We start from the raw sequence: 25,926 nt of genomic DNA on the forward strand, positions 1-25,926 counted from the left end.
TGGGGAGGCATGCAGGATTTGGAATCTAGAAGGAAAATAGATCTCGCAATTGCCTCTGTGTGAGTTGTTTTGGATATAAAGATTGCTTGAAACTCAAGGGTTAATCGCTATCCGTGGCTAAAAATCAAGCAAGCAGAATAGTTTCCTGCTGTTTCCTCCCTTTTGTGAAGTCCGTGTAATGAAAAGCCAGAGTGGAGGTTCATGAAGTTAGTCGAAACTGGGATGAAGGCAGAGGCTACTGCAAGACAGGTAAAGCTTGTCAGTGTCCTTCCTATCTTTCTTTGTTCACCTTGAAAGGCTCAGGCCTGATCATAAACTGTGCTTATATCAGCTAAGTCCAGGGCAGACCAGTCATGTGCTGTGGGTTTTCTTAAGGTCATGTGGGCTTATTGTTTAGGAATTTAAAAAAAAGGGGGGGAGAACCTTAAATTGGTCCATGACTACTAGAATTATTCTGGGCTTTTTGTGTGTGGGGTCCCTTTGGCATCCATCTCTAGATTTAAAATTGCTCAACCTTTCACCCTTCACTTGGGGTTGCTAGGTGTCTGAAGAATTTGGAAGTGTCACTAAAGACCCCCCCCCAACTCTCTGTCTCCAGGGGTAAATTGATAACTAAAAGGCCAAGTCTCTTGCAATGGCCATTGCAGTGAACACTTCTGGCTCAGGAGTTCTCAACCTGTGGGTCGCAACCCCTTTGGTGGTTGTCTAAGACCATTGGAAAACACAGATATTTATATTACTATTTATAACAGTAGCAAAATTCCAGTTATGGAGCAGCCACAAAGGTAATTTTATGGTTAGGGGGCACTACAACATAAGGACTGTATTAAAGGGTCACAGCATTAGGAAGGTTGAAAGCCCTGCTATGGAGTTTCCTTCCTAGGAATCACTGCAAGCTTTTCCTTTTTTTTTTTTCTTATTAATTAATATGTTTTTATTAGATATTTTCTTTATTTACATTTCGAATGTTATCCCCTTTCCTAGTTTCCCCTCTGAAAATCCCCTATATCCTTCCCCCTCCCCCTGCTTTCAACCCGCCCACTCCTGCTTCCTGGCCCAGGCATTCCCCTATTCTGGGGCATAGAGCCTTCACAGGACCAAGGGCCTCTGCTCTCATTGATGACCGACTAGGCCATCCTCTGCTACATATGCAGCTAGATCCATAAGTCCCTCCATGTGTTTTCTTTGATTGGTGGTTTAGTCCCAGGGAGCTCTGGGGTTACTGGTTAGTCCATATTGTTGTTCCTCCTGTGGGGCTACAAACCCCTTCAGCTCCCTGGGTACTTTCTCTAGATCCTTCATTAGGGACCCTGTGCTCCATCCCATGGATGGCTGTGAACATCCACTTCTGTATTTGTCAGGCACTGGCTGAGCCTCTCAGGAGACAGCTTTATCAGGCTCCTGTCAGCAAACTTTTGTTGGCATCCACAATAGTGTCTGGGTTTGGTGGTTTTATATGGAATGGATCCCCAGGTGGGGCGGTCTCTGGATGGTCATTCCTTCAGTCTCTGCTCCACACTTTGTCTCTGTAATCCCTCCCATGGGTATTTTGTTCCCACTTCTAAGAAGGATCGAAGTGTCCACACTTTGGTCTTTCTTCTACTTGAATTTCATGTGTTTTGCAAATTGTATCTTGGGTATTCTGAGCTTCTGGGCTAATATCCACTTATCAGTGAGTGCATATCATGTGTGTTCTTTTGTGATTGGGTTACCTCACTCAGGATGATATCCTCCAGATCCATCCATTTGTCTAAGAGTTTCATAAATTCATTGTTTTTAATAGCCACGTAGTACACAGTTGTGTAAATGTACCACATTTCCTGTATCCATTCCACTGTTGAGGGACATCTGAGTTCTTTCCAGCTTCTGGCTATTATAAATAAGGTTGCTATGAACATAGTGGAGCATGCTTCCTTGTTACAAGTTGGAGCATCTTCTGGATATATGCCCAGGAGTGGTATTGCTGGCTCTTCCAGTAGTACTATGTCCAATTTTCTGAGGAACCACCAAACTGATTTCCAGAGTGGTTGTACCAGCCTGCAATCCCACAAGCAATGGAGGAGTGTTCCTCTTTCTCCACATCCTTGCCAGCATCTGCTGTCACCTGAGTGTTTAGCCATTCTGACTGGTGTGAGGTGGAATCTCAGGGCTGTTTTGATTTGCATTTCTCTGATAAGCTTTTTTAAACAATGACATAATGAGAGGGAGATGATTATAGCCAAGTAGGCCAGAGGGGCCAGCCATGGCACTGGGAAGTTTCCCTGTGCCTTTGTGCCATGAGTCCCAGGAAGCAATATTCTAGTAGAGAGATCAAAATAAAGAGTTGGTCCTAAATAAATATTTTCAGGTGTTATTATGGCAAAAATTAATATTCTTAGCTTGAAAAACCTATCATGGAAAGATTTGAAAACATTTTAGAAAATTTACTGTCCTAGTTGTGATCAAACCCATGTCCTTGGACCTGTATGTAATTCTAGCTATCTTCCTCTGCAGCTCCATCTCTAGCCCAAGTCCTTTTGAGTATAAACACTCACTCTGGCGGCCGAGATACGGAACCCTCTTGCCCTGTCGGAATGCTAGCTTGTAGTGGTTCTGTGGGTCAAACATTTGATTAGGAAACATGTTGAGCTTCCAGTATGGCCGCTACCTCCCAAGACTTAGCTTTATCTTCTGATCCCCGAGTGAGCAAACACATTTCTGCCTCTCTTTCATTCTGAGAAACACCTCGTATTGACACTCCTGTGCCATTAAAGGCTAAAACTATTGAGGGAAAGGTGACCAGATTCTATGCCTCACCAGCCAGGCAAAACCACAAGCTGGATGCAGACGTCAGAGGCCCAGCAAGCCCGCAGAGCCTCCCTTGGCTGATTGCCTGTGAACTTGCTTGCTGTGTGATCTGCTCCGGCGAAGTCCCAGTCTCCTGACCTCAGGCACTTTGCTTTAAAATATGAGAGGGTGGTGGTCTAGGAGTTCATGGGCGGCCAAGCCCATCAGGTCTATTGAGCCTCAGGAGTTTCCAAGTGTCAAGGCTAGGTTTGCCTCTGGACTCAGCCCAGCTCAGAAATGACTAAGGCATTTCCAGAACTGCTGCTGAGCATTGGCCAAGGTCATTCTGTGTTTGGTGTAGTGCCAAAAGAGCTAAGGACTGTACTCTGGTTCCTTGCCCAGAAGTGTCTCTCGGCTGGTCCAAAGTGAAGACGGAAAGGGGCCCTAAGTCGGAGGCAGCCTGTCCAGTAACGCTCACGAGGAGATAGTTCTCAGCTGTTCCTCCTAGACCTTCATGTGGTTTGCAGGGAGCTATGTGTGCTGCTTAAGTTGGTTTCTCCCATTCTATTCATTTGCTTTCATTGCTTATCATCTCCAAAGTGTTACTCCAGAGACATCCTTACTAACCAAGAAGACAATTTTTAAAAAGAGTATCATTGCTGGGAGGTAGTGACACATGCCTCTAATCCCAGCACTTGGGAGGCAGAGGCAGGCAGATCTTTTGTGAGTTCCAGGCTAACCTGATCTACAAAGGCAGTTTCAGGACAGCCAGGGCTACATAAGAAAGCTAGTCTTGAAAACCAACCAACCAACCAACCAACCAACCAACCAAACAAACAAACAAACAAGACAAAATCATAGCAAGCTCTCAGGTCAGAAGACAGTGAAACACCTGAGGGAAACTCCAAATGCCTTCTCAGCCCACAGAGCCTAAGCAAAGGCAATTAATTCACACTCTTGCAATAGAACAGCACTCCTCAAGCTGTGGGAAGGAGGACTCAACACCCTGTTAGCAGGCACAAGGACCCTATTGTAATTGTTTCAGAGTGAGTGAGAGGTGAGGACCCATTTCCCTTTTCCATTATTGGTCCATGCTGCTGCCCGGGTCTCACTTTGTGATGGCCTAACTGCTTTGCTACCACACTCTACCTGGTCCCATTGAAGGCATGTATTGTCTTAGATACAGGCAGGCACACATGCACCCATCTGCAATAGTGTGCTAGACCCAAGGCTTCTTCAGACTTCTTCCTATGGTACCAGTAATACCTCACAGACCAGACAGAAAGATCTCAGAAACAGATGTACATGGGGAACTGGAAGCAAATTTATAACCTTTGCAGTTTCCGGTGAGATGACTCAGAGGGGAAAGTTGCTTGCTGCCAACCCCGGCAACCTGAGTTCAAAATCCCTCAGAATACACGTGGCAGAAGGAAAGAACCGACTCTTGCAAGTCGTCCTCTGACTGCCATACTCGCAAAGTGGCATGTGTGTACACAGCTTCACATACGTACACACAGAAATAAATAAATGCAATTAAGAAAAAACATTTTTTTTTCGAGACAGGGTTTCTTTGTCTAGCTTTGGCTGTCCTGGAACTCGCTCTGTAGACCAAGCTGGCCTTAAAGGCTTGCGTGCAGTACCACTGCTAAGTAATTGTTTAAACACTTGGTCCCCTCATTTATGTCTTTTAATAACTACAGACATTGGCTCTGAGAAACTACTGGCCTGGTGTCTGGTACAAGCTACTCTGTTTCCAGCATGGCATCTTGACCAATAATGGTGTGTGTACCTTGGGGAGAAGTCAGTGGTGACCAAAACACTAGCCAGGGATCAAACGGCTACTTTTCAGAGAGCAGAGAACATATGAGAGTGGTGGATATGGTGACATAGGGACACACATTTATTAAAACCCATTAACTAGCTTCTTTAGCTCTGTACTCTTGTGCAAATTAAACTTTGGTAAAATTAGGCAAATGCTTCCATGTCAGAGCTACTAGCTCTGACATTCTCGAGCTGGTATCCATCCAAGTCAACTGTGTTGTCTATATGGGAAAAGGGGTTATGATTATACAGAGCCCAACAAGATAATTCAGTAAACACAGTCTCCTTTTTTTTTTTTTTTTTTTTTTCAGCTTCTATGTTATGCCCACTGAGTCCTGCAGGCTCAGAGTGATTGGTGCACAATTTAAGAGGAGTAGAGATTGACTTAGTGGTATATATGTGGGAGATGCAGTGTCTTCGTATTGTACCACAGACTTTCCTGCCGTACTCTGAAGGACACAATTGGTTTTCCACAGGGATCCAGACAGGCAACATGATTGAGCCATGGGATGAGGATGAGCTGGTCCCAGAGAAGTTGTATCTGGCATGAGAGATAACAGCTTTCACATGGAGAGTGGAGAAAATGTTTCCTGGACAATGAGAATGACTGACAGATATTGGAAGGGAGGAAATTGAAGGCCTTGCCAAGTTTCGTGATAAAATGCAATTTCTCACGGTAAGGTCAAGCTGTCTCTAGTGCAGCTACTGCTTTTCAAGTACAAAGGAAACAGCAGATCGGACAGAGTGTGGTAGAGTTTTGCAAAGAGTCTGTGATCAAAGGTCCCTTGTTTCATTTGTAAATGAAATTGGATGAGCATGAGAGGAATGGAGCTCATCAAGGATGCGTTTGGAATCTGCCAATGAGCTAAAAAGCTGGGAGCCATCAGGAAGTATGTCCCTAAAGGCATGATCCCAAAGCCTGTGGATACAAAGTGACCGCCAATGTTTGCAAGATTACACATGTCCAGGGAAGGTTGGATGTGACTTTTCAAAGGCAGCATTGTGCTGACAGCTTGGGGATGGCACTACTGTAAAATATTGATGAGTGTTTTAAAGGGTAGAATATAAAGTCATGTAGTTTCCAAAGATCAAGAGCCTAAAACCGAAGTGTAGCATGCTTGTGTTTCTGAGAAGCAGAGTTTTCACTAACACATCAGGAGAGAGAGAGATAAATGTTCCCTCTAACAGGTGCTGAGCCAGACCTAGGAAGAGCAGAATCTGTTCTCCTTTAAAGGCTTTGAAGAACAACTGCAATGGTTTCATGTCAACCTGGCAAGGTGCCTTGGTTAAGTGTTATTTTAGATGTGTCAGAGAGGATATTTCTGAATGAGCAACAGAATCAGGAGCCTACAGCAGTGTGCCCTCTGCAGTGTGGGTGGACCCCGTCCAGTCTGTGGGAACCTTCATGGGGCAATACGCTGAGTAAGAAGTTCTGGTCTCCTCCTTACTGACTTGAGTCTGGGATGTTGATCTTCTCTTGTGTTTGGATTTTAATTCAGACCAGACCTTTCACATCCAACCTACTCTGGTTCACTGACAAGATCGATTTCATAGGTTCTCCTGGGTTTTCACCTTGCTGACTAAGGGTGAGAGGATTACTCAGCTTCCGTAATCTTGTGAACCGATTCCTTACGTGTGTGTGTGTGTGTGTGTGTGTGTGTACATGTGTATAAGAATGTGTGTGTATGTGGCATATGTGTGAGTCTGTGTGTGTATGTTTCTTTGATTGGTTCTGTTTCTCTAGATAGCCAGAATTGTTCTACATTAACACCCTCAACATTGGAGAAGTTCATTATGAGACTGTGCATTGAGCACAGCCTTTGGTCCAGTGATTGGTCATCTGGGGATTTATCCTGCAGAAACATTTGGACATGGGACAGAGTACTAGGAACCAAGGCCACTGTGATGCACGTCACTGGGAGATACCATTCACCTAGAGCCTCTACATCACCTCTGATGCACAGCAAAAGGGTTCAGAATTGAATTTTTGGAAATGGCTAACATAGCAAACGGTCACCATTGGAAGAAGCTGAGAGAAGCTGTTTTACCTTTGTAACATGACATTGTACCTTTGTTTGGAAAACCGAGATTAATTTGGATAATCTGATAAGGACATATATACAAGGTGGAGCAGAACAGTTGCACAGTGTGTTCACATTTGTGTGGATGTGTGTGGATGCTCATGTACAGATATATGTATATATTAAGATTATATGTGTGTATGCACAAAGACCATTCCTGGAAGGGTACATAAACTATGGATACTAGTTGCTACTGGAAAGTGAGCCTTTTGGTTAGAGCAATAAGAAACTCTATTTTTTGTTGTAAATTCCCTTAAATGATTATCTTTTTGTTATGGCAAAGTATTACTTCCATCATTAAAAACAAAGAACAACATCATCAACAACAAAGCACACCAAAAACAAAGAAACGCCAAAGAAACCCTAGACTAATATAAAACTCATCTACTCCTTCATCAATTACATGTACCATGGATGTACTGACTCAAAATCTTCCCAAAGGGCCATGGCTGTGCACACAGTGATACACATATGTGGCAGCCCCCACACCACTGGCCTCACAGCCCTGTCCTGGCTCTGTAACTACACTGGGATAGTTCACGGTTGCCCTCACTGCCCCCCTTCCTGCTCTGACCTAGAGATTCACCCAAACTGCTTCCGGACCTGCTGATTAATGGCTGGCAGAAACAGTGTCTCACACTCCTTCCTTCAAGGGAGCTGGTTTACCAACTCCTGGTTGTTCCTTCTTCTCTCATGAGCCTACATTAGAATCGTTCTGGATAACTCCTTCAGCAGCTACTGCTTACCTTCAACCTCCTTATAACGCTCTGTGGAGAAAGGGCTTCTGACTAGTGACAAGGGCAAAAGACCCAATAAATGTTTTACTCTATTGGAGACTTTGTAGAAAGAACTTGGGAGTACATGATACCCAAGAAATCCAACACTTGGATTTTCATTTAATTTCAGGACTAAAATGTATTTAAAATGGTAGAATGCCTGATTTTGCTCTTGGGAGTACAAAAAGCTGATATTGATTTCTGCTGAAGTTAACATCAGGAATTATTGAATTGAGAGGCTCACATTGCCTTGGTCTCCACGTTAGTAAATATTTAGCTTGGAAAAATAATTATTCTTGCTGTTAAGTTAAAAGTTAAAAGTTAAAGTATATATATATATATATATATATATATATATATATATATGCATATATATCACATATGTACATATATGTATAATTTATATATATGTATATATGCAATATGTATATACATGTGTGTATATGTATGTGTGTTTTTTGTTCCATAGTAAGGTGAATGCTGACCATACATACATATGCAAATTTACATAGGTATGTACTGTTACTTTTATAGTTCTCTATGCATTTATATAGTATGCATTTAAAACATCTCTAAAGAATATTAGGCTTTGTAAAAGAAGCAAGGTATAAAATAGCCCACCTGTGATCTTCACACCTCCTGATAAAGCCGTTCCTGCCCTCTGTTGTCTGTCCTTCAGTGAGTCCCTCGCTCTGTGCGTAACATTCCTTTGGCTCCTGAGACAGAAGTCAGTGGAGAAAGACAGACAAGTGGAAGGACCGAATCATCAGCCCACCCCGGTTTTAGGTCACTTTCCATCGGACACCTCCATCTCTGCAAGTCCTCTGTGTGGAAGGAAAGGCTGTAGCAGAGGAAGGAGCGCACCATTGACTAGTCGGACCATAGTGAGGAACATAGTCCATCTTAGCCAACCCACCTGCACCCGAGCAGCGCGAATGCACCAGGTTAGGAGACATGGGTGGGTGTGTAGCACAGTGTTATTAATAATTTTAAATTGATGTCATTTTCATAGAAACTGCTAGAATACATTGAGCCTTTTGCATTTATCATGCCAGGTTATTTCTTCCCATAGCCCCATGAGGTCAATGCTGTCAGCCACGTTTTATAAATGAAACCGTTGAAGCTAAGAAATGCTAAATCCTTTATACATGGCCCTACAGATATTAACAGCTGGGGTTTGAATCAATGTCTGTTTGCTTTCAAAGTCTATATTCTTTTTTTCTTTTTTAAATTTTTATCTTTATTATTATTATTATTATTATTATTGGTTTTATTCGAGACAGGGTTTTTCTGTATAGCCCTGGCTGTCCTGGAACTCACTTTGTAGACCAGGTTGGCCTTGAACTCAGAAATCTGCCTGCCTCTGCCTCCCGAGCACTGGGACTAAAGGCATGCGCCACCATGCCCGGCTCAAAGTCTATATTCTGAACATTGTTTTATGTTGCCTTTTGCTGATGGACAGAGCTGTGTTCAAGTGCATATGCCTTAAAGGCCTTGCAAAAGCAGTTTGTTCATATTTAGTGAAATTGGTGAAGAGAGCTCCTGAGATGGAGACCTGGCTCCGCAAGGCCAAGGCAGGGGATAAAGGAGCATCCTGCAGTCGGCCACTAATTGCCTTGATCTTATGTTGTCCAGAGGCCTGTGTCTTAGTCTTCGTTTTTTCTTTTGACTAGGACCTACTTTTGCAGTCAATCACGGGTGCACACAGCATTCAGCGCAGTGGTTCCTGGGTATTTGGAATACCTTCTGTCCCTGTCTGAGGGTCCATGAAGTCACATGTAGAGGGAATGCTGTGGACAGCTCCTGGCTAATCTACCCAGGGCACTGTTCTCCACAAGGAGAAAATATATCTTGCCTCACTGTGGGCAGCCCTCAAGTGATGGCCAGTAGGTATGGGCAAATAACAAGACTTGACTGGTTGACTCAGGAATGGACTACTCTATCTGATGATCCATTTGCAGAGTTCCCCAGGGGACCCGCTGAACCTTTCTTTACAACTCTTTCACAGCTGGGCTTCTCCTGACCAAACAAAGCTGCTCCTTGGCCCTGCTCCCCCATCCCCCACCCTTGTTCTTTTGCCTCAGGAACTCAACACAACAGTTCTTGTAAATAGATTTGATGACTGCCCCCTTTCCCTCCCATTCTCAAGAATGTCAGCAAGAAGGGCTCAGATATACAAGACAGAGCTAAACTCAGTCCTGGGATAGAACCTGAGGGGTCCAAGCTTCCAGGCACCCCACATTCCTTTCCCTGTCCATTTCATAAACACTCCTGGTCTGACCTTGCGCTGACCTTGCGAACAGCTTCAGAAGAGTTGGCACCAAAAGTTAGCAAAGATGAGCAACCAAACTTCTTCAACATAGCATGGTGATTTTATTACATCTTAAACCGCTAAGCTCAGTTGAACAGCAGTGGGACTTACGCTGTCTAACTTGATGTTCCTTTCCCAATGGTGAAGGGAAAGACCTTGTAATGTTTGAAAAAAAAAATTATTTTTTTGCAAGTTTGGAATGTTATCTCTCCTTTCCCTGTCCAAAGGAAATAAAATGTGCTAGCAGTTTAATGAGAAAAATTCTAAGTGGAATTCCAATGATCAACTGATACACTCTTTCGGGCTTATAAAGCAGAAGCAAGCCGGTGATACACGGCCGGTGATGGGGTCCACGTTTGCTTATATGAAATCAAATCACTGAAGGGGCCTATTAGGCCCTGTAGTCACCACAAATGCCAGAAGAGACAACTATCGGGACAGGCAAGCAAGCCACTGGACATGAAACCAGCCTCATTTTTCTGAAGCCAGTGGGTGGAGCAGATTCTTCACAACACGGGTTTGCTGTGGGTTTTTCCGCTCTTTTTTTTTTTTTCTTTAATTTTTTCTCTTTTCATTTTTTTTTCTTTCTTTTTCAAGAACATTCTCCCATCTAGGGAAGAAAGGAAACTCTCATTTTTCTGCTGACTGGCTTGTGCACAACTGGAAATTATCAAAGAAATCGCTGTATCGTTGATGTAGTCAGAAAACAGGAAGCCGATTTCCATCTGAGAATGAGGCCTCTCAGCTGAATCTCCCTTTGGGGTTGATGACCACGCTCTTTCCATCCTGGCACAAGGCCAGTTTTATTAAACTTCTACAGCACCAGCTTATTTTTCAACCCTTCCCAAACAGAGCTTTTTCCGACGGCTTTCTCTCAGTCATGTGCACTGCCGTGCGCTTGCTGCCAGCAAAGAGTTCCACGGGACCAGGACCTTACCTTCTATGGGCAATGCCTGACTGGTATTCTTGTCATCGAAACCATTAGGGGGTCTGTGGAAGGAGGTGAGTCAAGCGGTGAAATGCCTGCCCTGCCAGCCTGAGGACCTGATTTGAAACTCCAGCACCATGACATGAGACTATAACATCAGGGCTAGCAATAGCGGGCTAGAGGGAGAGGCAGGTGGGGCTCACTGGGCAATCAGCATAGCTCGACTGATGGTCTCCAAGTTTGATGAGAGACCTTGTCTCAAACAATGTCATGAAGGATAATACATTGAGTTACAAAGATTCACCATTATTCTTGTTAGGGTCTGTTCCAAATTATGGGGGAGCATGGCAGGACTTCTGGTCCAGTGCTACGGCCTTCTGAAATCTTCAAGCCTTGTCTTCAACTTCTCATTGGAAGCCTTCTTGAGTCAACCAGTCAGGTCTTGCTGTTTGCCCATACCTACAGGCCATCACTTGAGGGCTGCCCACAGTGAGGTAAGATATGTTCTCTCCTTATGGAGAACAGTGCCCTGGGTAGATTAACCAGGAGCTGTCCACAGCATTCCCTCCACATGTGACTTCATGGACCCTCAGACAGGGACAGAAGGTATTCTTCCTAGGGTCTGTTCCTTGCTATGAGGAGCATGGCAGGACTCCTAGGCCGGTGCTACAGAAGAACTTTCTGGAATCTTCACGCCTTGTCTTCAACCCTTCTTCAGAATCCTTCCTTCCTTAGCAGGCTGCATATAATCCCTACCAAGCGTGACCTATTAAATATTGAGAGTGATCCAAGAAGGTACCAAATGCTGACATCAGGCTTGTGCTACATACCTTAGCACCTCCACACATATATGCACACACACCAATGAATATGTGCACATACTGCCCCCCACAATTATTTGGAGGGCCATTTAGTCATGCTCACTCAAAGATGATGGTGGGCAGAAAAAGCACACAGGGATTGGGAACCCAGCCATCGTGAACACACCATGTGAGTGGAAAAACCCATAAACTCTGCAGACCAAGAGAAGGATCTAGAAAGACCACTTGGAGACGACGGCAAAGCATAAAATGTGCCTAATTTGAAGGAGAACGAAATGGAATTAGGAGAGGTGGAAGAAGAGAAGTCAAAGAAAATAGCAAAAGAGAAGTATAGTAGTCTCTAAATATCTGGGTGAGGTTCATTCCAGGATTCTCCCATGAACCCCACCCACCCACCCAAATAAACCATGAATGCACAAATTCCCCATAGAAAATGACTAATATCTGCATATAACACACATATCTTTCCATATATTCAAAGGCATCTCTAGATGGTTCATGATGCCTAGTATAAGATAAATACTACATGAATAAACAATGATAAAAATTGCCTGTAAGTGTTCTGTACAAACACAATTTCCCCCCCCCCCAAATATTTTAAACTCTGGCCAGTAGAATCCAAGGAAATGTAACCCTTCGCCCCACCCCCACCCCCGTTGCCGAATGAGACTGGATCTGTAATTCAAAATTAAACAAGGACAAAGAAAGAGAAAACGAGAAGTGAGAAGCTACTCTGCTGTTTATTTGGTAAAATAGAAAGCAGTTTTATTAATTCCAAGAGACAGATGTGACCTAGAAAACCACCAAAAAGGAGGAAGAGGAGGAAAAGAAAGTAATGATAAGTAACCAGTAATTCTTAATAATGAAAGATGGTTTTAAATGATCTGATTGCTTTAATGTAAAAAACTGAGAAATGTAGGGCATAAAAATAAAAATTAATTTAATTTAAGAATGAATGTTAATGTTCCTCAAACACATTTAAGATGTGTGTAAACTAAACACAAGATTTGGAGCAGAATTCTGTCCAGTGCATCAGTTAAGAGCTCTAAGGCTCATTTCCCACAGTGGGAGTGATTAGCATGGAAAAAGACTTTAATTTCTCAGCCTTGAGTATTCCAGAATTGGAGTCCCCTAACCTCTGTTACAGCCTCAGCAAACGCGCCCTGAGCAACATTTATCACGGACTGGTTTTCCCTTCATATTCATGAAGTTTATCTATACAGTGCTTCTGCTCAGAAAGCATATGTGTGTAAATACTTTTAATCTGCGCTTAGCAACGTCTGTAGCAAATGGTCATGAAGATTAGTACATTGAGTTACACAGATTCGCCGTTATTCTTGTTAGGGTCTGTTCCAAGTTATGGGGGAGCATGGCAGGACTCCTAGTCCGGTGCTACAGAAGAACTTTCTGGAATCTTCAAGCCTTGTCTTCAACTCTTTTTCAGAATCCTTCCTGCGTTAGCAGGCTGCTTATAATCCCTACCAAGCATGACCTATTACATACTGAGAGCACATACCACTGGTAATAAATGAGTGGCCATGTGATAAAACCTGCTGTGTTGGGTTAAACTTGAATAAAAGCCAAATGGAATATATAAGGCCCTTATTTAAAATGCTTGGTCGTTCTTATTCAATCTTACGATATCTCTCAGACTACAGAAGAAGTCTCTTTCGACAGAGTAGCTAATCACTCCGAAACCCTCTGTAGTCTCTGTTCCCGCCACTGAAGTTAATCTCGAAACAGTGGCCAGAACAACAATACGTTAAGTGCACACCAGCAAATTTCTTCTTCAAGGTAGAGTGGTGCACCTTTTGGCAAAGGGAAGGTTCAAATGTGATAGTTGGCCATTTTCAAGTCTGAACATTTCCCATTATACTGGTCAAACTTCTTAAATAAATGATGGCATTTTCAGTCAGAGACTCCGTAAGCCACCAATAAAAATAATGCTGTGCCGGGCAGTGGTGGCGCACGCCTTTCATCCCAGCACTCGGGAGGCAGAGGCAGGCGGATTTCTGAGTTCGAGGCCAGCCCGGTCTACAGAGTGAGTTCCAAGACAGCCAGAGCTACACAGAGAAACCCTGTCTCTATGGTCTGAAATTAAGTGAAGGAAGTCAGATTACACAATAGTGACCATGATAAGTCAGCCATTTCTATATGAAAAGTATATTATGCATGCAACAGAAAATATTTTAAATATTATGTCCCAACATGCTAATATTTTAATGGTGATTATTTCATAAATCTGGGGACAGACATGTCATTTCACTTGGTCTCCATTTCCCTGTTACACTCCATTTATATTTTCTGTCTTTGTGCTGCCATCACTTCCTGCTTTTAAAATAAGGGAAAAAGGAAAAATGATTCTATTTTGGAGTGAAAAGAAATGGGATATTTTAAACTTACAAACATATCCCATGACTTTTGAAAATGCCAGCTCTATTAGACAAGACGTCCTATTAGATCAGTGGTTCTCAACCTGTGCGTCACTCTCCTTTGATCGAATGACCCTTCCACAGAGTCTCCTAAGAGCATGGGAAAGCCCAGAGATTTACTCTATGGTTCATAACAGTAGCAACAAAAATAATGTTATTGGTGGTGGTCACCACAACGTGAGGAACTGTATTAAAGGGTCATAGCCTTGAGGAAGTTGAGAATGGCTGCCTTAGAGGATTCGGTATTTAGTGTCTTGTCCTGCCATCTCTCCTAGCAGTTATGGTCCCTACAGACATGCTACACACTGGTGGATGGGAGTGAAGGAATGAAAGTCCCTGGGATAGAGACGATTTTTTATTAATTATTTTATTTATTTACATTTCAACTTGCAGAGGGGTCCCCTTTCCTGGTCTCTCCTCTGCAAACCCCTCTCTCTATCCCCACTCCCATTTGCCTCTAAAAGGGTCCTCTCCATCCACCCCATCCTCTGCAGCACATGCAGCTGGAGCCATAGACCCACCCGTCTATACTCTCTGGTTGGTGCTTTAGTCCCTGGGAGCTCTGCAGGGTCCAGTTAGTTGATATTGTTGTTCTTCCTATGGGGTTGCAATCCCCTTCGCCTCCTTCAGTCCTTCCCCTAACTCTTCCATTGAGGTCCCCGACCTCAGTCCAATGGTTGGCTGTGAGCATCTGCAGCTGTCTTAGTCAGGTGGGGCAGTCTCTGGATGGCTTTTCTTTCTATCTCTGCTCCATTTTATGTTTCTGTGTTTCCTTTAGACAGGAACAATTCTGGGTTACAAATTTTGAGATGGGTGCGTGGCCCCCTCCCTCCACTGTTGGCTATGCCTATCTACAGTATGTAGTCTCTACAGAATCTGTCTCCCAACTGTTGGGTATTGTAGCTAATGTCATCCCTGTTGGGTCCTGGGAGCCGCTGGTATCCCTGGCATCTGGGATTTTCAAGTGGTTCCCCTGCCCCCTCCCCACTGCTACCTATTTCTATTCATTCTCCTGGCCCTCTGGCCCTCTCTCCTGCCTCTTCCCATACCTGGCCCTGCCCTGCCTTTTCTCCCTCTCCCACCCAGGATCTCCCCTCCCTCTGCCTCCTGTGAGTATTTTGTTCCCCCTTCTAAGTGAGATTGAAGCATTCACACTTTGGCCTTCCTTCTTGTTAAGCTTCTTATGGTCTGTGAGTTGTATCCTGGGTATTCTGAGCTTCTGGGCTAACATCCACTTATCAGTGAGGGCACATCATGTATGTCCCTTTGGGTCTTGGTTACCTCACTCCGGAGGATATTTTCTAGTTCCATCCATTTGCCAGCAAAATTCATGAAGTCACTGTTCTTAATAGCTGAGTAGTGTTCCATTGTATAAATGTACTACATTTTGTATCCATTCTTCCATTGAGGGACATCTGGGTTGATTCCAGCTTCTGGCTATTATAAATAAGGCTGCTATGAACATAGTGGAGCAACTTAACAGCATATCTGAAAGCTCTACAACAAAAAGAAGCAAACACACCCAAGAGTAGTAAAGTAGACAGCAGGAAATAATCAAACTCAAGGCTGAAATAAACCAATTAGAAACAAAGAGAGCTGTGTAAAGAATCATCAAAACTGAGAACTGGTTCTTTGAGAAAATCAACAGTATAGATAAACCCTTAGTGAAAGTAACTAAAGGGCACAGAAACAGCATCCAAATTAACAAAATCGGAGAAAAAAGGGAGACTTGACAACAGAAACTGACAAAATCTAAAAATAAATAAATAAATAAATAAATAAATAAATAAATAATAAATAACAAAAACATCAGATTCTACTACAAAATCCTATACTCAACAAAACTGGAAAATCTAGATGGAATGGATGATTTTCTAGACAGATACCAAATACCAAAGTTAAATCAGGACCAGATAAACCATCTAAACAGTCCCATAACCCCTAAGGAAATAGAAGCAGTCATTAATAGTCTCCCAACCAAAAAAGGTTCAGGGCCAGATGGTTTTAGTGCAGAATTCTATCAGACCTTCAAAGAAAACCCAATACCAATACTTCTCAAACTAGTCCACAAAATGGAAACAGAAGGAATACTACCTAATTCATTTTATGAAGCCACAGTTATGATATCTTACTTCTACACAGTTATGATGTCCCTTGCTTCTACACAAAAGAGTCAAAGAGCTGGAGACTGTAAGTGTGCCTACACTCACATATTAATCGTCCATAAGACCAAATATAGTTAAATGTCTTTGTTTCTGACTCAGATTCTGGGGTTCCTTTTAAGAGTGTCAGGAAGGAGAGGTTGGACGGATATGTTCATCGGTCCAACCTGGGCACAAGGGCATTGGGTGCACAGAAGACGGGAAGAAAAGGGACCCGGGAAGCCAGAGAGACCTAAACGCGGAGAAGAGCTTGAAAAACTGCTAGCCATGTTCTCACTTTAGTATACAGGCCTCACCAAGCCTTAATAATTGTTTTAGAGTAATTTGAAAGAGAAAAGAGAAATGCTAAATTTTCTGAGCTGGTTGCCTGAGGCTGAGTGAATCCAAAGCCTTGAGTTCAAAAGCTAAAAATAAATAAATAAATAATTAGTTTTGAAAAAAACAAAAACACAAAAAAACCTCAACCTTTTTTTTTTTTTTTTTTTTTTTGAGACGATGTGTGTGGTGGGGGTGGGGGAGGTATTTATACCATTTCCAATAAACGGTTTGACTGGATTTTTTTTTTCCAGAGATGACCCAAAGCTTGGGTGTCATGAGGACACAGCCTCTCTGTTTCTTCCTGAGACTTGGAGAAAGAACGTTCCATTCCACGCAATTCATGAATTTTAAAAACCATGAACCTTCTTTCACATTCTGGAAGCACACAAACGTTCTCCTGTAAGGGAGCTGTTCAAAGGATGAATGCTCCCGAGATCTCCATGCTAACAGCAAGAAGCCTTTTCAGGCTGTCTTTGTTCTAAGCTGGCTAGAGGCTCCGGGCCCAGGACTCTCAGTAGTGTCTGGACATATGGTTGGGCAGAGAGTTCAGGGGCCGAAGTTACTAGCCACCAACTGCCATAATGGTCCTGTCCCTGGAAAATGGCCAAATTGTTGAGTCAAATGCCAATGCCACCTTGTCATCCAAGTAACCATAAACCACGGAAGGCCACTGGCTCCCTCTAGTGGTGGACAACCGGGAGTGGCTAATCTCCTGCCTCTGCCACCAGTCCAGGAACAAATGACACTCTGCCTTTTTTTGGTAGTGATCTCTATCCTCAGTTTGTCCGTGAGCTACTAGTCACAGACCTCGAATGTTAGAAACAAAACGGCAAATTCAAATTCAGAAAGTTCTCTAGTGATTTCTCCATTGCCCTTAAAATTAACCCCCCAAATCATCCCCAAGGCTTCTGAGCCCCTGGTGAAGTCTACTTCTGAGTTCCAAGGACGGCAGCCTCTGTCACTCCATGATTCCTGAATGTTCTCTCTGCAGTCTTTGTGCAATTGATTGCTGCCTCACTTTGAAATAATTGTGATTTTTTTTCTTGACCTGCACCATGGTCAGTTATGCATCCTTTAAGATTTAACTTAATCATCAAAGCTTTCCTTGATCTCCAAAACTAACATATATAAAAAGAAGAAAGGCCTAGAAAGGAAAAAAAAAAGTGGACTTTATTCTATGTAAGTATGTATTAGGCTGGGTGCTATTATTATATTTTTTTATTCAAAACAATGAAGGAAAATACTATCACCTTCAACTTATAATCAGAAAAGCAAAGTCCACAGAAATTTAGAAATTACAGCCAAGTACAATTTCGAAAGCCCACAAACTTTTACTGCATGACTGTCCCTCTTAGTTAGCTCAGCTTATGCACCATCTGCTCTTGCTTACGCAAGCCATCAGAAGTATCTCATGGCATGGCTGCTCTCAGACAGAATCATTGAAAAATCATTTATATCAGGCTTTAACTGGAGGTTTGCTTTTTTATATCCTAAAAGGGGATTTTAAAAAATGTTCTTAATGTCTCCAAAGAAAATAAACCATCCTGAGTAGTCCTTATTAGTGGATTTTCTGAGCCAAAGGGCAACTGAACATCACAAGGTGGGGAACAGAAAGAGCTTTGGGAAGGAGTTCATGACAACCCTGTTCTTCAGCCAAGCAAGAACACTGGCCCAAGCCACACAGTGACTTTCATCAATGACTTTCAATGACTGCATTGGTCTAGGGACCTTGGTTCTTCATCACCAACAAAGAAGGAAATGGGAGCTGGCATGGTGGCACATCCTTGTAATCCCAGCAGCTGGGGAAGCTGAAACAGGAGGACCGTAAGTTCAAGGTCTGACTAGTCTATGGAGTCAGACTCTATGCCAAAAATAGAAAGAGTTAGCCTAGGCTATAATGGATTCTAAAGTGACCCACTCTAGGTCTCAACTTTGATTATTCTATTTGAAGTGTAGCTGGTTGTCCCCAAGTTTGCTGGCAAATACTTGAGGCAAGGTAGTAATTTTGTTTCAAGTTAATAAACTTCTTCAAACACTCTTCAGTTAGAGTTGTCAACATCTTGGCCATGCAGCCTGAACTTTAACAGAACAAATCATGTTCCAGAGGATGCACTGAAAATTCTGTCAACCTCTCTAAGTTTAAATGCAGAGAATGGGACTTAAAATTCCATCCAGGATCCCACGTAAGGTTTCCATGCTTTCTCCTAGCACACCCTTTGGGGAGATCAGTTTAATCTCTGGAGCTTCATACATTGTTCTGTAACTTCTAGCTAGGACTGTTGCTCATTAGAACTTGGAGCCCTCTTCTTTTAATAATCCTCGTTCACCCATCATCTTAAGTCATCTAAAAACTGTAGCCTCTAAGTACTTTAAGAATATCAAAAAGGAGGCTGGAGAGATGACTCAGAGGTTAAGAGCACTGGCTGAGGTCCTGAGTTCAATTCCCAGCAACTACAGGGTGGCTCACAACCATCTGTAATGGGATCCAATACCCTGTTCTGGTGTGTCTGAAGACAACAAGAGTGTTCTCACACACATAAAATAAATAGATAGATAAATAAATAAATAAATAAATAAATAAATAAATAAATCTTTTTTAAAAAGAGTATCAAAAAGGGCAGGTTTCTCACACACAAGATAGATAGATAGATAGATAGATAGATAGATAGATAGATAGATAGATAGATAGATAGATCTTTTTTTTTAAAGTATCAAAAAGGGCAGGTTTCTTTCTCACCTAATTATTTTCTGTAACAACTCATAAGTAGCACTTGCTTTGTTCTTTTTCTTGAAACAAAAATCTTTACCCTTCCAGAGTCTCATCTGAAAATGCAAACAATAATTATCAACTCAAGAGACAGGTCTCTGGTATGTGGGTTTTAATATAGCTGCCCATAAATTCAAAGTTATCCCCAGAAAGTATTCAACCACAGAAGGAACATTTGCGTGAAGGTCATCTGCTTTGGTACATCCTAGCTGGAATGATTTGGGCAAGTGGTTCTCCTTCTAAATCCTCCATTTCTTACCTGTCCCTGGAGCTGTAATATAACAGCATGCTGATCAAATGCACACATGGCAGGGAGAGTTGGCTTAGAGTCCCAGTGACCAAATCAAGATTCCAAAGGCTCTGGATGAGTTGCAACCATGAACCACATCTGAATGAGCTTCATCTGACATACACAAAGCCGAGAGCAAAGTTCAAGGCAAAAGAGCGAATCATTAAAAAGCAATTCATGAGTGGAGAGACAGTGAAAACATTTGGAGACCTGAAGCCAAATAAAAACCAGCAGCACATTGACTTCCCCTAAAGCTTGTACTTCTCAGGGCATTGCTATCAGCTCGGAGCTCGTACTTGTGGGACTTCGGTATCAACTTGGACGGAGCTCGTACTTCTTGGGGCATTGGTATCAGCTCGGAGCTCGTACTTTGCGGGGACGTTGGTATCAGCTCAGAGCGCGTGCGTCTCGGGGCTTTGTACTTCTAGGGGCTTTGTATCGCTCGGAGCAGCTTTTTCCACATGGCTGTCTGCACTGAGTGAAGAGCATCATTCACACAGGACCTCTGCAGCATCCTGATCTTCCACTCTTTCTCTGCCAGTCTCAGCACTGCCCCAGAAGCCTCATCGAAGCTCTGGTGTTATGGGAGAACCCTGCCCATGTTCCTTCCTGAAACGCCCAAGCACCAAACACTTGGCACTTGATAAAGTCTTCGAGAGAGACTGCTAGGACACTAGAGGAGGCGAGAGGGAACATCTTGGCTCTGTTCCAGGGAGGCTCAGGATGAGTCCACAAGTCCATGAGAAACATTAATCAGATGAAAGTCCCCTGAGTAAAAGAGACAGTGCCCCCCAAATAACAGAAGAGACTCTCCTTTTTGTCTCAAAGAGAGGAGATTACAAAGGTGAAATACTGACTGTGTATACCTCAAAATGTTGACCGTGACTCAAAATTGTGCTTGCTTAGATTTTTTTTTCCATTTTATGGATTTATAAGATACAGAAACTTTTATAATAAGAAAAGTTTAGTATCTTGATTATTTTTTTAAGTCTTTGTATAAACGTCTTGGTTCAACCTTTTTTCAACTTTTTTTTTTTTTTTTTTTTTTTTTTAAATCTGGATGATCCTCAGGCTGGGCTTAGAGGAACACTATCTTTCCACATGCTCATCCAGTACACATCTGGGACAAACCCTGGCTGGAGAGGACAGAGGCTTGCAGACAACTGTGGAGCAATGTCTGAGGAGGCACTGTTGAGTCTCTCCCTCTGGCCTGTGGGCTGTCCCCAGGCCAACTCCATATCTTCCAATGAATACCTCCTGTTCCTAATACTATCCCTCCTATTATGTGCTGACACTCTCAAGCCCCATATGTTGTCTGCACACTCCCTACCTAAGGCTGGTGCTCTGCCCACAAATTCTGCCAACAGTTGGGAGGCTTTGTCTTGCCAGACCTGCCAGTGGGGACTCCTCTTCATCATCAGCCTTGCATGCCGACTGGCCTCAACTGTCCAAACCTGTGGCTGAGTCCTTTTGAGTCTTCTTCTGGTCCCAGGGGAGGCCTGGTCCTGGGTCTTGTCTGCCCTGCTCCTGGGAGAACCCTGTAACTTTAAACATGCAACTTTGTAACACGTATTCAATGGAGCCAGTCTCTACTCTGTGTGTGATTGAGCTGGAAAGAATTCATGTTGGAGCGCACCTGTAATCCCAGCTCTAGGGAGACTGAGGCAGAATTCTGACTCCGAAGCTACACTGAGCTACATAGTGAGTTTGAGGCCAGCCAGAGCTACATAGCCAGACCCTGGCTCAACAACAAAAGAAAGAAAATGGACAATGGACTTTGCAAAGTCAAAGGCACTGACAGCTTCAGGCGCCCAGGGCCCTGTGCTCAGAAGTGCTGGGTCTCATACTCTGTTGCAGCCATCTTGATGTGCTGAGTAACTTTAGTTTTTATACCTCTGTTATATGTGTTGTATTAATCTTTTGCTTCAATTTTCTGTATTTTATGATGTTTTTATATCTTGGGGACATTGTGGACCAAGGGGATGGAGGATTTGGCCCATGCCATGGTTAGCCAAGCAAGGTCTGTGAATGTGGCTTTGCTCTGCAGAGCTGCTAGTCTGCAGAAATGCTCCAATGCACATCCTCAGGATGGCTTTTACTGAGAGACAATATTCCTCTTACACTTATGTCCCAAAGGCCAGCTAGGTCCCCATGGACAACTAGGGACCTCTCCTATAGCTCAGAGCTCACCAGAATTCTTACCACTAGACAGCCAGAGGGATTCTCAGCCGCTCTTCATTCTTCTGCCCTTTCTTCTCATAAAAAGCCCAGCTAAGGCTCTGGCCCCACATATTCCCCTCATTCTTTCTACCTCCTGACTGACAGCAGTTAATTATGTTCTTGAGAAATGGAGGGGGGGGATGCTATGTTGCTCTTGGTCATAAAACCAAAAAATTATGTGAGGTAAGGCGTTTGTTAATCAGCTAGATTTAATCGTTCCACAGTGGATATGACCCTCAAAACATCAGTTTTATATAATAAACCACACAACACTATGTCAAGATATTTTAAATTTAAAACTGAAAGAATGAAATTGGCTTTGACAATGTAAAGATGGATGCTAAAATTCAGGCTAAAATATCGAAATGCTCATCACAGTGTTATGTAGCAAAAAGTACACATTATAACAAGTAAAGAGGGGAAAAGACTGTTGAAGAAAGAAGAACACTTAGTATTCATGTTTAAGTACTTTTAGTAGTGATAATTTTTTTCCTGCCTTTTGAAGAAAGGTCCTATATTTCTGCTTCCCACTGCACCTAAAAAAAAAATTAAGTAGCTAACCAGAGGATGGGGTCAGGAAGAATTTCATCCGCTTTTGACTAAGCCCCCCAGTGTAATAGCTGAGGTTAGTATTGTGGGAATTTCATTAAGCGCCTGCTAGGAGGGGTGTCTTGGTTGGCAAGATTAGGAATGGGCTTTGGTTAGAAAAGAGATGACAAGTCCACCAGAGGCTTTAGCATGTGAGTGGTGCCCTGGAGGGATGAACAGACACATGCTGTTAAGACAGCTGCCCCCCCTAGTTAATGGAGAATAGCCAAGGACTATGAGCAAGGCCATTCGTGCATATAAAAAGCCAGAAAAAAAAAAATCACACAGTGTTTGCACTTAAATTCTAACTGCTATGCATTAAAAAAAAAAAAAAAAACAAAAAAAACTTTGCCTCAAATTTAGAACTTTCCAGATTCAACTAATTTAGGGGACTGTCTGGTGACCAAAAGGGGAAAGTCTTGCTGCCAGCAGTATTTCTTAGGGTTTCGGATCTGCTGAAGTAGACGACTTTCCTGGATACGTCTAAAAATAGTTGGGAAGTGAGATATAGTTCTGCAAGTCCGTCTAGCCTCCACAGACTGCTGTTCTCACCCATCCCCTCATGCTCTCCCCTCCTCCCATTAGAGCAGTAGCAACGCCACTGTCCCTCAGAGCCTCTAACAGACAGTGAAGCCTCTGGGATAGTCACCTACGTGTCTCATGCAGTGACCAGGTACTAGAAAGTCTCCCATCAATATTTACAGAAGGCACAAAAAATGTACCAGAAAGATAAAACGGTCTGATTATCCAATACCAGATCGTAGAATGTTCTATCACCCCCAGGAAGACGGCTTCCATGTTTCCTAAGTTCCAAGCATGTGACAGCATGCTTACTTACGTGAAACTAGACTTTCCTGGTAGCAGCACTATGGGGCCTGGGGATGAAAATGGTGTTCTCAGATCTCACCTGTCAACGATGCCTTAAATATGAAGGTCTCACTGTTGGGAAGTTGGTGGTACCTTTAAACAGCAGCCACTAACAGGAGAACTACGTCATTTGGCATGTGCCCTTCTAAGAGACTGTGGTACCCTGGCATCTTTGTGTCCTGGCTCTGCTGTGAGCATATGCAGAGCTGCCTGGCTACAGACCCAAATCAAAGGGGCAACTGATCCTGGGCTGGAACCACTGGGCTAAAATAAGTCTTTGTCTTTATCCTAAGCTTGCCTGAGATAACCTGGGGCTCAAGTACAGGGTTAGGATGCCAGTGCGCCATGACTGGATGGCTCACACTGTCATGTGTATCCTTTACAGATACTCCCCACATCATTAAACAAGTGGAACAAGAAGTGATGTTTTCATAGGGAAGTCTCTGCACATGAGCGTGTCTACCATTGGATCTTGCTAGTAAAATGCAGAGGAGACCGTGATGATCAAAACCACTTTCCAATCGGATGTCACCATTGCCAGGCATCTCTGCTCTAAGGGAAATTACAAACGGAGTTAGAACAATTCCCCTTTCTCTCTGTGTCCCAGTCCCAACTCTCCATGCCCCTGTGAAGCAAAAAGATGGGAAAGAGTTGAAGGTCAGCTTTATATTCTGTACTCCTTGCTGTCCTGTTCTACTTTATGGTACATTTTAAAAGAACCAATACTGGGGTAATACACACACACACACACCCACACACACACACACACACACCCACACACACACAGACACACACAGACACACTATTGAGTAACACTGTTTTGTGATTTTTTTTTAACCTAAAAATATGTCTTGTGCATTGTCTCACTTGTTAAAAACATTCTTCTATATTCTACTAGTTAGCGTTTGCAGCAGCAACCCTCTGGTATGGTCATTTCACCCTATGCCTTACCATTGGTGTTAACAATGCTTCCAAATTTCCACTATTATAAATGATGCTATGTCCACTCTCTGCTTTATCTTAAGTCCAAATCTTGTCTTCTGGCATAACATACTGCCCTTAATCATTCTCCATGTTACAAAAATGAACTTCAGATCATTTTGGAGAACTGGCCCCACCCCCACTCCAATAAGCCCTAGAGTCAGCCCCTTCTGAAAGGGAAGGTCTGCCAACAGGCTTGAAGGTAAAGAGGTTTCAGGTAAGCCCCACTAACTCTCAGCATTCAAATGACAAGTTTCTCCTTCAGTAGAATCGAAGGTAATCCTAAAGCTTTTGCAAACAGAACAGAGTCCTGAAGTTGTGGGGGTGAGAGAAAAAAAAATAGATCAAGTTACAGGATATGCAAATTTCCTTTATGCTTTCGATGGGGATGAGAGAAGTGCTTATATACTGTAGAATTTATAAAGACAAGGTTCCTCCATGGGATATGTAACAGGAGATGCTAGAGGGTCTCATTTGACTGATGCTCTCTCTAGGCTGTGCAATGGTACCATCTTGTGGCTGACACAAAAGATAACCAGCCGACATCCAGCCTTCTATCCTGTGAGGCCATTAAGAATGTGCACGCACGTGCTGGTTTTCCACCTTTTAAAACTGTGTGCATAGGAAGTGAATACTTAGAGCACATCCTGTCCTCAACTAGTAACCACCAGGCAGTTGTGAGAAAGTTCCAGAATCTTCTAAAAACACTAATATTTGACAGAAAAAAACAAAAACAACAACAACAACAACAACAAAAAAAACCATGCTCCTGTGCTGGACACTATTTCATCCACAAAAAATTCTGTTAGAAGTACTGACTATGCCGACATTAGCTTCTCAGTTTGATTTGTACAGGGGAGAGAGTGTATGAAGCCAGGGTCATCGTCTGTAAGAAATGGGATGAAATTTGCTAAAGCATGGGACTTAGGATAAGGCCTTATTATTGTTTTGAAATTTGGAAATTCTGGATTAGTAACTAGTTTTCTTAAAAACAAAACAGAAGAGAACAAAAGAAAAGAGAAAAGGGGAAAAGAAAAACCTTTGTGTGGGGCTAGAATGATGGTTCACTGGGAGAGAGCACTTGTGATGTTGTGCAAGTACCAAGACCTGAGTTCCAATCCCTGGAGCCTACAGGCTAGGAGGGGTGGTAACAGAGGAACACTGAGACTTGCTGGCTGCCAGCCCATCTCCAAGTTCAGTGATATGCTCTGCCCCAGGGAGAGTAAAGAGGAGAGTGACAGAATGGAACATTCTATGTTCTCTGGTCATAGAGTGAGCATGTGGGCATGTTCATCCCCATGTGGCATGTGCAGGCACAAACATACACACACACACACACACACACACACACACACATACATACATACATACACACACAGATACACACATGCATACACACACAGAGAGATACACACATGCACACACACACATGCACACACACACAGAGTGATGTGTGCTCTTCTTTAGTGTTCTCTGATATGATGCTTGTGAAGCAAATATCCCTGAAGATAAGGTACGAGGTTCAGAAGAACAGGTCACAAGAAGAATGGTAGCTTTGTGTGTTCAAGGTTCTGAGTTTCATCCCTGGCACCAGAAAGTCAAAAGGTGGAGGGTAGAGGGGATGGTTGACAGGGAAAAGTGGAATGGCTTACACAGAAAAAAATTAACTATTTCTTCAGGTGTCAAACATTTCAGGCTTAGAGGAACCAGGGAGAACTGCCTGAGGCTGATGTCCCGAAAGATCTCTTTCTGGGTGGAGTCTTTGGAAAGCCATAGTGGAAGTTTAGAACAGGACCTG

Source organism: Mus pahari, chromosome 1, assembly GCF_900095145.1.
Source record: "Mus pahari chromosome 1, PAHARI_EIJ_v1.1, whole genome shotgun sequence".
In the NCBI taxonomy this organism is placed as follows: domain Eukaryota; kingdom Metazoa; phylum Chordata; class Mammalia; order Rodentia; family Muridae; genus Mus; species Mus pahari.